Source organism: Trichosurus vulpecula, chromosome 4 (assembly GCF_011100635.1).
Source record: "Trichosurus vulpecula isolate mTriVul1 chromosome 4, mTriVul1.pri, whole genome shotgun sequence".
In the NCBI taxonomy this organism is placed as follows: Eukaryota; Metazoa; Chordata; class Mammalia; order Diprotodontia; family Phalangeridae; genus Trichosurus; species Trichosurus vulpecula.
Genome location: NC_050576.1, coordinates 64,866,028 through 64,877,308, shown reverse-complemented (window position 1 = coordinate 64,877,308; position 11,281 = coordinate 64,866,028).

Sequence of the window (11,281 nt, the reverse complement as noted above, 5' to 3'; positions counted from 1 at the left end):
TGGTGCAGCCCTTGCACCACTCTTCAAATACCAATCCTACTTCAAGAGCTCAGTACCTCTCCACTTACTTTAATGCTTCAGGGATCTGTGTTGTTTTCATTTGCGGGAGGACTCAGGGGGCTGATGAGACTATGGATAGACAAGCTGATCACAAGAGCACATCCCTAGGGATCCAGGACTGTCATTGTTGGGTGGTACCGGTATGGTAAGCCACATATGTGAACCAGGGACCAGAATGGTACAGTCAAAAGAAGGCTACATTCAGGTTCAGAAAATTCAGTTCTGAGTCAGGCTGACATCTGAATCCTTTCTAAGGTCCCTCCCATGTCAAAATTCATGACCCTATGAGTCATCCAGCAGATATAATTAAGAAATAAAGAAATTAATAAAGTGGTGTATCTCAAATCAGTTCTTAATTGAGGATAAACAAGCAAAAGCCCCAACTTCTCAGACCAACAGAATACAGATCTGATAGGATGAGCTTCCTTTTGCAGCGTTGTATCTAGGATTATTCGAACTACTTGGGGTGGGGGAAGAACTTTTATTCTGGTTTATTTTTCAAATTCTCCTTTTATTGATACACAATGGAAATCCTTGTGGAGGGTCTATTCACATATCTCCGATAGTCCTGAACCTGAGATGCCCCACTGTTCATTCTGGGCCTGTTCTCTATTAGTTATGGCACCTGTATTGGGTACCTTTGCTGAACTGGTCTGCTGAATCAGTGTGCTATCCCTGTTATTGTGGTTATCTCTGGGCAAATAGTCTCAGCTGAGCATTGCTCCACTGGCCTTGTTGCATCTCTGCTGGATGCATTGTTTTGTTGGATTTTATTGACTTCTGGGCATCACAGTTAGGGGCTTTATTCTATGCTACCATCTTCAGTACTATTTTCATTATGATTCCTTGTGGAACATCTCAGTTCCAATTTCCAAGCTAGAACCTCTACCATATAAAGGCAGACTAACAGCACTTTAATCATAGCCACCATCCCCCTTTAATAAGAACCAGGCGGGCTAACATTAAGTCTTTCCTAGACCCCTGTGTCTGCACAAAGATCAAAGCTCTCTGTTGTAGATAACTAGCTACAAGATCTTGTGTGTTTTATTATCAGTCTACCAAGTAGAATTTATAAAGGTGCCAGGCACTGTGCTAAGCAAGAAAATAAATTTGAATTGGAATAAACAGTAGGCTAAGAAGGCAAAATCTTTGTTCTCCCTCCATTTAGCCCAAAACTTGTCTTTATTATGCATACCTATTGTCAGTAAATCTTCATTTCTTTGGTGTTTTGCTTTAAACAGTGAAAAATCTCATCCTATCCCTACACAAGTAGTAGGTAGCAGAGCGTGGATTTGTACCAAGGTCCCCTTATTCCCAATCTAGAGCTCTTTCTGCCATGCCACTTACTGGAGTATGATCTTGTCATCCATCTGAATTTAAGATCTGTCATTCCTAAAAAAAGTTTTAGAAGTATCCTAGAATGCCAAAGCTGAAGAGGATCTTAGAGGTCATCTACTCCAACAGAGTGATTTTTTTTTAAACAGATGAGTACAGAGAGGAAGGCAGCTAGGTGGCACAGTGGATAGAGCACTGGGCTTGGAATCTGAAAGGATTATCTACATGAGTTCAAATCTGGTTTCAGACACTTATTATCTCTGTGACCCTGGGCAAGTCAGTTAATGTTTTTGCCTCAGTTCTTCATCTATAAAATGAGCTGGAGAAGGAAATGGCAAACCATTCTTTTATCTTTGCCAAGAAAATCCCCAAAATGGGGCCATGAAGAGTTGGAAATGACTGAAATGATTGAACGACAACACAGAGAGGAAATTGAAGCCAAGAGAGGACAAGTGACTAGATAGAAAATGGTTAATAAATGGAAAGCCCTATATAAGTGTAAGCTATTATTGTTTCTGTTGTTATTGCTCATGGTCATATGGATAATGAGTTGGCATGGCCTTTTTGTTCTTGCTTCGTGAGAGAGTTGTTTTTACTGACTTTTGTAAGTTTCATTATTGTAGTAAGTTGTCATGTTTTTCACATCAAGGAGTATAGGGTCATGGATCCAAAGCTGGAAAGACTCTTTAGTCCATGTAGACAAGCCTTTTCACCCAAGATCACACAGGTAGTACCCATCAGAGCCAGGGTTTGAGATTAGGTTCTCTGACTTCAGAGCTAGTGTTTATATCCCATTATCTGAGTTACTTTGCCTACTTGGAAAAAAAAATCCAATTTATTTCAATCAGTTAAAGAGCATTTATTAAATGTATTCTAAGTGTCAGGGATTGTGCTGAGTGCTAGGTGATAGAAAGACAGGCAAAGACGTGATCTCTATCCTCAAGTAGCTTACATTCAAATGGCAGAGTCAACAGATAAGCAATAAGATATATATCTATCTGTCTGTCTATCTATCCATCTATCTATCTATCTATCTATCTATCTATCTATCTAAATGTAATTGGGAAATAATCTCATAAGGAAGAATATATGTCCAGAAAGAATAAAACTGATAAAGGGACTCCTACGTGAAACACTATTATAAAGGTTATGCTAATTCAATACCTCTGTGACCATGGGCAATCATTAGTGGAGAGGAACTGGGAAAGGTCTCTTGCAGAAAATGAGATTTTAGCTGATTCTTGAAGGAAAAGAGGAGGTGGAGATGAAGAGGGAGAACATTTTGGGTATGGGAGACACTATGGTAAATGTAGTAGCATTGTGAGATGGAGAGTTATGTGTAAAGAACAGAAAGAACGCTGATGCTGCTGGATTATAGATTCAGAGAAATAGGGTAAAGCATAAGAAGACTGAAAAAATAGAAAGGGAGAGGCTAGGACAGTTATGAATGGTTTTAAAAGCCAAACAGATTTTACATTTGATCATGGAGGTAACATAGAGACACCGGAGTATACTGAATGGAGGAGGGAGGTGATATAGTTGGATATCTGCCTTGGAAAGATCACTTTGGTAGCTGAGTCAAAGATGCATTGGAGTGGGGAGAGACTTGAGCTGTTGAGACTATCAGAATGCTATGGCAAGTATTCAGATGCAAAGTGATGGATACCTGCACCAGGCTGAATTTAAATTATCAATATATTCAGAACTGCAAGAAAATTAAAGACTTATGCAGCTCAGTTCAATTCAATATGATGTTATAAGCAATTTTCTTTCTTCCCTACATCCCTCCTTTCCTTCCTTTCTTCCTTCTTTCCTTCCTTTCTTTCTGTCTTCCTCTTTCTTTTTCTAGCTGAGCGTTTTCATTAATGTAAGGAACTCTCAGTGGGAAAGTTCCTAGTGGGGTAACTTCCCTTTACTGAAGCTTATAGGCAAATACAATTGAAAATTTAAGAGAAATTTCCTTAGAGAGTCATAAGATAAGGAGTAACACTGAGAGGCAGGGATGGGTCCAGAGGCACTTCTTCTTGGCTTCAAGGCTGCCCCTCTATCTACTTGCTGGTTCTTGTGTATTTTTAAATCCATTCCTTATGCTGAATGCCCAGTACAGGTGTTAAGTCCTGTGAGATAGACAAAAAAATGCTCATTACTCAGTACTTTCCTGAATGGAGTTTATAATTTTGTCAAGGAGATAAGACTTATAGAAACAAGGCAATTGAAGAATTACACAATAAGATGTATTAGAAGGATTGCTAAAAATGCCTGCTACAGGCACTAGGTGCTAAAGAGAAGTCAGTAACAGGAGAAATTCAAGTCCAGAACAAATGGGTGGGTCTTTGTACTAGAATTAAATCATACAAATCTAGGTCTCACCTGACAAGTCCAAGTTATGAAGGGCTCCAAAAGCCAAACAGTGGATTTTTGTGTTTGATCCTAGAAGCAATGGGGAGCCATTGGATTTTATTGAATGTGGTGAAATAATACAGTCAGAAGAATGCTTTATTTGGCAAGATCACTTAGGCAGCTGAGTAGAGGAAAGACTGCGGGAGGGAAAGACTTGAGGGACTGAAAATGACCAGCCAGCTATTAGAATAGGTAGGATCAAGAGTACTTGGTAACAGATTGGAATTGGGGGTGGTAGTGGTGGCAAGAGTGAGTGAGGAGTCAGGGATGACACCAGGTTTCCAGTTTAGCAGACTGGGAGAAAGGTGGTGTCCTCTACAGTAATAGAAAAATTTGTAAGAGGAGAGGGTTTAGGGAAAAATATCTGGGGGATAGACATCTGAGACAATGGGTTTTTTATCAGACCCCAGTCTTAAGTTTTCTGACCTTCCAATTTCTGTGTGTCTTTACAGCCAATCTTCATCCTACATTGAAGCTATTCTCACTAGTATTTAGTTTAGTGCATAAACACGCTTTCTTCTCTCTTCCCTTCCTTTTCAATTTTATGTGGATTAGATTTACAAGATTTCTAGCACTCCTAGCAGCCTTTTATTAGATGCATTCTGTTTCTGGACAGGAGTTAATCATTCCTAGATTAAAACCTGTGATCCAAAAATCCAAATGCCATTCTCAGATGCAATCTTTTTAACCATCTGCTTCCGTTCCCAAGTATTCTTCTCTTTTCCAAATCCCTTTCCTTTGGTTGGTAGCTGTGATGTAAACCATACACATATCTGCAAAGATTTTGTTTTGCCTAAGATTTGATAATCTGCTTCTTTTGTTTCTTTCTGCCAATACCATTTATGCCCAAGGGAATTTTGAGAAGTGGATACTAGAGTTCAGTCTGACAAATCTTGAGTACTCTTATCACACTTCAGATGCATGCCCTAGGAAGACAGAAGACATCTCTTTTCATTAGGTCAGCAGACAGTTGATCCAGTGCCCATCAGTCATAAACCATCATTTCTTTTTCCATTAATGCTTAGAGGATGCTCTCTAAGCTGATAGCTCCTATGGATTCAGATTATCATGCCTTGGAGGACATCATTCCTCAAAATGCCCAGCTCTTTCCTCTCCTTGATGGGCCCATATATACTTAATGGCTTCAGGGATCCTTCTGCTTTCTTTTACCATTTGTATGACATTTTCCAACCTCCAAAATCTGAACAAAAGTCAAATTTTCCCTTTGCTTCTTCGGATACTTCTTTTTTTGTTTTGACATTCATTCTCTTAAAATTTAATTTCATTTTTAAATTTGAATTCATTCTTTTTAAAAAAGAATACTTTGTCTTCCTTGATTACCTGGAAACTAGGAAGATGTCCTTAAGACCTTTTATGACTTTGATGTGATGATAAAAATATCTAATTAAGTGGTTAAAATGAGTTGTACTGGGAAAAGAGGAAAGGAAGAGGCGGAGAAGGGTAAATTACATCACTTGAAAAGACATGAAATCCTATTACAGTACAGGGAAAGTCAGGAGATAAATGAACATTGTTTGAACCTTACACTCATCAGATTTGGCTCAACAGGGCAATAACATAATCAGTTAGGTATAGAAATCTAACTTGCCCTATAGGAAGTAGGAGGAGAAAGGGGAAAGAAAAGGGAGGGAGTGGATAGAAGGGAGGGAAGAAGTAGTAAGGGTAATGGGAAGAAAAGGGAGGGGGCTAATAGAAAGAAGGGCAGATTGAGGGAAGTGGTAGTCAAAAACAATAATCTAGTGAGGAGGGAAAGGGAGAAAGGAGAAAATGGCAGGGGGGAATAGGATAGAGAGAAAGACACACATAGTAATCAGAACTGTGAATGTGAATGGGATGAACTCTCCCATAAAACTGAAGTGGATAGCAGAGTGAATTAAGAACCATAATCCTACAATATGATATTTATAAGAAACACACTTGAAGCAGACAGATACACACAAGTAAAAGGTAAAAGACCAGAGCAGAATATATTATGCTTTAGCTGAAGTAAAAAAAAAAAGCAGAGGTAGCAATCCTGATCTCAGACATAGCAAAAGCAAAAATAGATCTAATTAAAAGAGATAAGGAAGGAAACTATATCCTGCAAAAGGTACCATAGACAATGAAGTAATATCGTTACTTAACATGTATACACCAAGTGGCATATCATACACTTTTTAGAGGAAAAGTTAAGGGATTTGTGGAAAGAAATAGATAACAAAATTGTGCTAGTGGGGAACCTCATTCTCCTCCTCTCAGAACTAGATAAATCTAACCACCAAATAAACAAGAAAGAAGTTAAGGAGATGAATAGAATTTTAGAACACTTAGATTTGGCTAATGTTTGGAGAAAACTGAATGGACATAGAAAGAATATACCTTTGTCACAGTGGTACCTGATGCCTACACAAAAATTGGCCATGTATTAGGGCATAAAACCTCAAAATCCAATGCAGAAAGGCAGAAATTTTAAATGCGTCCTTTTTTCAGATATAAAAATTGCAATAAAAATTACATATAATAAGTGCCATGGAAAGATAGACTAAAAAATTAATTGGAAACTGAATAATCTAATCCTAAAGAATGAATGGATTGAACAACAAATTATAGAAACATATAACACCTTCATCCAAGGGAATGACAATAATGAGACAACATACCAAAACTTATGGGATGTGATGAAAGTTGTTCTTAGGGGAAATTTTATATCTCTGAATGCTTACATGAATAAAATAGAGAAAGGATAGTTCAGTGAATTGGGCATGCAATTAAAAAAGCTAGAAAAAGAAAAAAAATATTCCCAATCAAATACCAAAATGGAAATGTTGAAAACCAAAGGAGAGGTTATTAAAAGTGAAATTAAGAAAACCAACCCCTGAACTAATAAATAAAACTAGGAGCTGGTTTTATGGAAAATAACAACAAAACATATAAACCTTTGGTTAATTTCATTAAAAAAAAGAAAAAAGGCACAGGGGAGATCCAAGATGGTGGCTGGAAAGCAGGGACTTGCCTAAGCTCTCCCCGAGGTCCCTCCAAACATCTGTAAAAAATGGCTCTGAACAAATTCTAGAGCTGCAGAAGTCACGAAGTAACATAAGGAAGCAGGGTTCCAGCCCAGGAAAGCCTGGATGGTCACTGGGAAAGGTCTATCGCATAGAGCTGGGAGTGGAGCAGAGCACAGGCCAGTGTGAGCCTTGCAATGACCAACCAGACAGGGAGCTGGGAGGAACAGGCGATAGGGCCCTGAATCATTGAGTTGTGGCAGTTACCAGACTTCTCAACCCACAAACATCAAAAACAACAGAGCAGGTTAGTGGGAAAAACTGCTAGGATGGAGTGAAAAGAGTGTGCAGTTGGCTCCAGCCCCAGGGGCACAGAAGTGATGCAACTCTGAGGCTGCTTCCAGAGCTCCAGCTGCAGTTGCTTCTGGCCACAGGCTCACCCAGTGGCAGGAATTAAGGTAGGGATCAGAGCGGGAGTGCAAAGCCTGCTTGGATCAGAGGCATGGTCTAGGCTGGCAGTTCCTGTGGGAGGAGGAGTGCTGGTGTGCTAGAGCTTGCTGTGTAGAAGTATCTCTGCAAGCATCAGCACAGCTCCTCAAGCTTGGGACAAAGTACTCTTTACTCTACAAGCAGTCATACCTTGACAAATAACTCAAAGGTCAAGTAGTTGGCTGGGAACATGAACAAGCAGCGAAAACAAACTCAGATTCAGACTGAAACTTTGGAATCTTTTTTGGTGACAACGAAGAGCAAAAAACAAACAAACAAACAAACAGCCAGAAGAAGTGAACAAAGTCAAAGAGCCTATATCAAAATCCTCCAAGAAAAATAGGAATTGGTCACAAGCTATGGAAGAGCTCAAAAGGTGTTTGGAAAAGCAAGATAGAGAAGTGGAGGAAAAATTGGGAAGAGAAATGAGAGTGATGCAAGAAAATAATGAAACACAAGTCAACGACTTGCTAAAGGGGACCCAAAAAATACTGAAGAAAATTACACTTTAAAAAATAGACTAACTCAAATGGTAAAAGAGTTCCAAAAACCAGTGAGAGGAATGACCTGAAAGGCAGAGTTAGCCAAATGGAAAAGGAGGTCCAAAAGACGACTAAAGAAAATACTACCTTGCAAATTAAATTGGAGCAAGTGGAAGCTAGTGACTTTATTAGAAATCAAGATATTATAAAACAAAACGAAAGGAATGAAAAAATGGAAGACGATGTGAAATATCTCATTAGAAAAACCACTGACCTGTAGAATAGATCCAGGAGAGATAATTGAAAATTTATTGGACTACCCGAAGGCCATGAACAGAAAAAAGAGCCTAGGTACCATCTTTCAAGAAATTATCAACGGGGAAAGCCGGGCACCTGAAACCAGCGGAAATCTCCAGGCCTCCCAAAGCAGGATGGCAGTCTGTGGAAGCGACCAGAGGCAGTGCAACGCCACCGACCATGAGATACCAACTCCTGAGGCTTGCAGCCCAAATGTATGAAATGCTTCTTGAACTTCCAGGAGACATAATGTCCAGGTAAAAGGCTCTAATCCCCCCCCTTCCCCACCCAGAGAATTCCTTGGGAAAAAACAAAAAAACAAAAAAATGCTGGAACAGAGGAGACAGAAGTGGGGCTTCAGTGGCCGAGTAGTGGGAGTACCTGAGTCCCAGAGGAGCAGAGCCAGCAGGGGTCAACACAAGGAGCCCAGACATACTCTTGCTCCCCCAGGGGAAGTGCCAGACACCTAGCTCAAACAACAAAGAACTGAGACCATTGCTGAAGAGTAACAGTGCTGGAGAACAACCCCAGGGGAAGAGGAGATTTCAGGCAGCCAGACCCCTCCCCCACACCTCAGGAAACTGAAGGCTATAATTCACAAATCCAACAGCAAGACTCACAATCCCCAGAATAAGAAAGCTGGGACAGAGAGCCCTGAGTCCCAAAAGCAGATATTTATTATAAAGCCAGGAAAAGGCTAACCAACATGAAGAACACAAAAAAACCGAGGACCATTGAGTCTTTTTATGGAGACAGGCATGATCAAAATACCAATTTGGAAGAGGATAACAATGACACTATACCCACATCTGATACCTCAAAAGGTAGTGTGAACTGGTCTCAAGCCCAAAAAGCATTACTGGAAGAGCCAAAGGAGGATTTTAAAAACCAAATTAGGGAGGTAAAAGAAAAATGGAAAAAATGGAAAAAAATCCACTGACGAAAAATCAAGTGCCTAAAGAATAAGATTGGCAAAATGGCTATGGTGATTCAGAATCTAAATAGAGAAAATGACACCCTGAGAGGTAAAATCAACCAATTGGAAAAGGAGACTCAAAAGCAAAATGAAGACAATAACTCATTAAAAATTAGAGTTGAGCAAGTGGAAACTAATGACTCTATGAGGCATCAGGAAGTAGTAAAACAAAATGTAAAGAATGAAAAAATAGAAAAAAATGTGAAATATCTGATTGGGAAAACAACTGACCTGGAAAATAGATGCAGGAGAGACAATTTAAGAGTTATTGGTCTACCGGAAATCCACGATGAAAAAAAGAGCCTTGAAAGTATCTTCGAAGAAATTATCAAAGACAACTGCCTAGAGGTCCTAGAAAGACAGGGCAAAATAGTCATTGAAAGAATTCACTGATCACCCCCTGAAAAAGATCCCAAACTGAAAACACCAAGAAATTCAGAATTACAAAATCAAGGAGAAAATACCGCAAGCAGCCAAAAAGAAACAATTCAAATATTGTGGAACTACAGTCAGGAAGCTATCAGCTTCCACCGTAAAAGAAAGGATAAACTGGAATATGATTTTTCGAAGGGCAAAGGAGCTGGGACTAAAACCAAGGATCAACTACCCAGCAAAATTAAGCATAATTTTTCAGGGAAGGAGATGGACATTCAACGAAATAAGGGAATTCCAGACCTTCCTGATGAAAAGGTGACAAGTCAATGGAAAATTTGATTTCCAAATACAAAACTCAAGAGAGACATAAAAAGGTAAACAGGGGGAAAATCCCCCACAAACCTTATTAATCAATAAGGGCAAACTATTTGCTTCTGTATATAGAATTACATCATCTTATGTATGTTTTATATGTATACATATATATGTCAACCTTGAGAATAGTACAGCTATCATGACAATTGAAAGGGATACACATAGACTGTGAATGTCTGTATAAAATAACTGATATAAGGATAAAAAACATAATTAAGAGATGTAAAGTGAGGGCTTTGAGGGAAGAGGTAAGGAGGTAGTAGAAAAGGGTAAATTACACTAAATGAAAAGGCACAAAAACACATTTTAGTAGAGGGAAAGAAGGGAGGAAGAAGAGCAGTATTTCATCTTCACTGTCATCTGATCTGGTTCAGAAGGGAATAACATACCCTGATGAGTATAGAAATCTAACTTGTCCTACAGGAAGTAGGAAGGGAAAGGTGGGAAAAAAGGGAGGGGGTGGTCAGAAGGGAGAAGTAACAAGTGGGAAATGGTAAGACAAAGGAGGGGAATAAAGAGGGATGGTAAACTGAAGAAGGCAGCAGTCAAAAGCAAAACTTTGTTGAGGAGGGGAAGGGGAAAGGGAGAAATAAAAGCATAAACAGGGGGATACAGGATGGAGAAAAAACACAGATAGAAATCATAACTGTGAATTTGAATGGGAAGAACTCTCCCATAAAACAGAAGCAGATAGCAGAATGGATTAAAAACCATAATCTTACAATATGCTGTTTACAAGAAACACATTTGAAACAGGGGGATACACACAGGGTAAAGGTAAAAGACTGGAGTAAAATATATTGCGCCTCAGCTAAAGTGAAAAAAGTAGGTGTAGCAATCCTAATCTCAGACAAAGCAAAAGTAAAGATAGATTTAATTAAAAGAGATAAGGAAGGACACTACACCCTACTAAAAGGCACCATAAACAATAAAGCAATATCATTGCTTAACATTTATGCACCAAGTGGTATGGCATGCAGATTCTTAGAGGAGAGGTTAAGGGAGTTACAGGAAGAAATAGACAGCAAAACTATAATATTGGGAGACCTCAACCTTCCCCTTTCTGAACTTGATAAATCTAACCTCAAAATAAATAAGAAAGAAGTTAAGGAAGTGAACAGAATTTTAGAAAAGGCAGATATGATAGACCTATGGAGAAAACTAAATGGGGATAAAAAGGAATATACTTTCTTCTCAGCGGTACATGGCATGTACTCAAAAACTGACCATGTACTAGGGCATAAAAACCTCACAATCCAGTGCAGAAAGGCAGAAGTAGTCAAAGCATACTTTTCAGATCATGATGCAATAAGAATTATTTGTAACAAAGAACTATGGAAAAATAAGCTCAAAGATAATTGGAAACTAAATAATCTAATTCTAAAAGATGAGTGGGCCAAAGAACAAATCAGAGAAACAATTAATAACTTCATTCAAGAGAATGACAATAATGAGACAACATACCAAAACTTATGGGATGCAGCAAA